Here is a 3,936-nt window from a genome sequence, read left to right as displayed (position 1 = left end):
TGCCAATAAGCTGAACTTCAGTTAGAGCTAATGGTTTTAATAGCCTTAAATGAGTTTTAGGATTTAGGCCAGGCTTGGTTATTGCTTGATGAGACTGGCTGTGTGGGGCAGGTTTCTATGCAATGAGCCCAAACACACAGTTAAATGGAGTCAAATGCATGACATACATATTAATTGTCTTTTTCAGAGAGCCCTCAGGGGTTCCTGGAGAGTGAGCACAGCCTGCCACCCAGGCAGCTCTGAGCTTTCTGGATTGTAGGCCTTCATTTCTTCCTGCCCTGAGTGGCCCTCTGACCCACTAAACCCCCTATAGGGTTACTTTGGAAGGCAAGCTCCAGAGCAGCCACCTTGGCACAGGTAAGATGAATTTTAACACTTTAAGTCTGCTGAGGTCAAAATTGCGGATATGCTGTCAAAGTTTGTAACTCCAGATAACGTTGAAACTGTGAATGGAACAATATGCAAAGCTTAGGCTGAATTTATAGCTCAGAGCATTTCCACAGGGGCCTCTCGGGGTGCCAGGGTACTCCTGTTGCCTTCTTCCCTCCCCCAGGAAATTTCCTTCTGAAGATACATCTGGGGGTCTGCCTGGCCCACAGGGACTCACCTCCTTCTCTGAGAAGAGCCAACACCCAGGATGAGCCCCAGTGGCCAAGACTGGTGTCCAGTCCTCCACTTCCCTGGGCAGAGCTGATTAATAGGGCTGTAGACACCTAACCCAGGCAGGCAAACCGATTCTCCCTCCTGGGACTTTGAAACCTGAACAGAGAGTCTCTGAGCCCGGCAAGCTCAGGTGTATGTCACATGAACTGCCACATTCTAGAGAGACGGTCCCCCAGCTGCCCGGTTCCTGCCAGTCTGGCCCCGTTTGCTAACTGTTCCTTAAGTTCTCTGAGCCCACAGTCTCCTTCCAATAAAGTCCCATTTGGAGCAGGTAGTCAGAGTTGTTTTGGGAGGACTCAAAACAAAAACAAAAAATAAAAACCACACAAACTACTATGTATAAAATAAATAAGCTACAAGGATATATTGTACAGGGAATGTAGCCAATATTTTATAATAACTTTATTTATTTATTTTATTTTTGGCTGTGTTGGGTCTTCGTTGCTGCACGCGGGCTTTCTTTAGTTGCGGCGAATGGGGGCTGCTCTTCGTTGCCGTGCACGGACTTCTCATTTCCATGGCTTCTCTTCTTCCCAGACCAGGGATCGAACCCATGTCCCCTGATTTGGCAGGTGGATTCTTAACCACTGCGCCACCAGGGAAGTCCTTATGATAACTTTAAATGGAATATAATCTGTAAACATTTTGAATCACTATGTTGTACACGTGAAACTAATATAATATTGTAAATCAACTATACTGCAATAAAAAACGACACAAAACAAAACAAAAACCAAACCAAGCGAAACAAGAAAGACATTATAAATATTATAGCATCCAAGAAGTAGAGGCATGGTGAAGTAGAAAGAGCATGAACTTGGGGTTTTTTTCTTTTTAAAATCTTTCCACATCCAGAGTAGTCTTGAATCTTGGTTCTTTAACTGGCCAGCTGTATAAATGTAGGCAAGTTACCCTTTCTAAGCCCCAAGTTCCTTGATCATGAAGTGGAGATGATCGCCTACCTCATAAAATCGGTTCTTTAATTAGTCTAGTGACATTTACTGTGGTCACTCAGAGGCTATTTTTGCTTATTTCTTAGTCCTGGGCTCTGTGATAGATAGTTGAAGCTTCTGGAAATGTGTGATATTAGGGTGCTTTGAGTATCACTGCATTTGAACATTTTATTAAACCAGGAATCCTCTCTTTCTCCATTTTCTTTAAGAATAAAGGTTTTGATACCTTTCCTACTCAAAGGGGTTTTTGTTTGATCACCTTGAAATCTCACTAGACAGAAGGGCTAGGGGCATTGTGGTAGCAACTGAACACTCAGGGAGGTCTTTTTTAAAAAGTGGTGGTGAAAAACACATAGCATAAAGTTTAGTGTCTTAACCATTTTTAAGTGTACAGTTCAGTGGCATTAAGTACTTTCACGTTGTTATGCAACCATAGGACTTACTAAAAATTTTTATGATTTACTAAAAATAAACAAAAACTTTTAAACCCTTTGTCAGACCACTTGTCTCCATTTTTCTGGATTGGAAACTGCAGTGACTGTTAGTATGAACTGGGTCAAGTTCTAAGCAGTTTTGAGCTCGGCCCTGGGGAACAGTTCTCAGAAGCTAGTGCCAGAAGAGAATTTAGGAAATGTCCAGTACAAGGGCCTTAATTTACATGGTTGCTCATTTAGTTGGTCATTCAGGCATCAAACCTTAACTGAGCCCGTGTCCCAGGAACTGGGATGGGTGCTGGAGGATGGACACGGCCAGAGGGGTCCAGCCACTGCCCTTCCTGATGGAGCTCATGGCTGTCCAGAGGCGGATATGACACACAGGATGGTAGGGCAACAGGTTCAGTGGTCTGGAGAGCAGGAGAAAGGCGCAGATCTGCAGATGAGATAAAAAATGCATCCTGGGACCAGATTTTGAAGGGCCTCAAAGGACATAGAGAAGAGTTTAGATTTTTTTTTCCTACTGGTCATGGAGGCTGCGGGGTAGGAGTCGAGCTGGAGACTGATCCTAAACTAGGGAGGAACATGGTCAGATGTGCATTTCAGAGCGAGCGCTGGCAGCCGTGAAGACAGATGGTGGGCTGGAGGGACTCAGGGGCTCAGTGAGAGGCCTGTTGCACTTAGTAGCCTGGAAACATGAAACGTCTTTTTTTAATGATACAGTGAGAGAGCCAAGTCCGTAGCCCAGTCCCAGGTTCTTTCTGAATGACTGATGTGAAGGATTTTTCAAATCTTTGCATATCAGAACTTGCTGATGTTTCCTTTCAAAGAAGACTCCCTCCTACCCTGTCCTTGTTCTTCCCTACATTCCATCACCAGTTTCCCCAGGGCCTTGCTGCAGGAAGGTCCCTCCTCTGAGAATACAGTAGCAGTGAAACTTGCTAGAAGAATGTGAAGCATTCCGAACCATGCCACCTCCACACCAGCATCAGGCTTTGCAATGCTATCTTTGTGCCTTCAGATAAAGAGATCAAAGTTTCTCCAAGATCTGATTCCCCAGGCTGATTTACATGAGGAGGGTGGGAGTGAGGAGGGTGGGGATAAGCAAGATAGGATGCAGAAGGAAATTTCTTTTTCAAAAGTTGTCTCCGTCATGGCCAACAGCATTGGATCTGCACTAGCGAGGGAACCAGCCCTGTTCTCTAGCTGGGGAATCAGACACAAAATTTAAGGCAGAGTCTGACCTCAATCTAGAATTCTGCAGTGTCCACGTTGGAAGGGGCCTTAGGCCTGTCTAGGCCAACCTACCCATTTTACAGATGGGGACATTGAGATCTCTGAAGTGGCAGACTGGACCTGTTGACAAGTGCTCTTGGCTTTTTTTTTTTCCAACTGAAATATATTTGACATACAACACTGTGTAATTGTGTAAATTTAAGATACACAACATGTTGGGACCTCCCTGGTGGTCCAGTGGTTAAGACTCCATGCTCCCAACGCAGGGGGCCCAGGTTCGATCCCTGGCCGGGGAAATAGATCCCGCATGCCACAACTAAGAGTTCGCATGCTGCGACTAAGAGGCCCACATGGGGCAACGAAGATCCCACATGCCGCAACTAAGACCTGGTACAGCCAAAATAAATAAAAATAATAAATAAATAAATAAATATTTTTAAAAAAGAATAAAAGAAGTTAAAAAAAAGATACACAACATGTTAATTTGATACCTTTATATATTGTAATATGATTACCATTGTAGCAATAATTAGCACCTCTGTCATGATACATAACTATCCTTTCTTCTTAATGGTTGGACCATTCAATTCTAGTCTGTCAGTAGATTTGATGATTATAATACAGTATTGCTGTCTATATTCACTACGCTG

This window comes from Eschrichtius robustus, chromosome 15 (assembly GCF_028021215.1).
Source record: "Eschrichtius robustus isolate mEscRob2 chromosome 15, mEscRob2.pri, whole genome shotgun sequence".
In the NCBI taxonomy this organism is placed as follows: Eukaryota; Metazoa; Chordata; class Mammalia; order Artiodactyla; family Eschrichtiidae; genus Eschrichtius; species Eschrichtius robustus.
Note: the sequence above shows the minus strand (reverse complement) of the source record.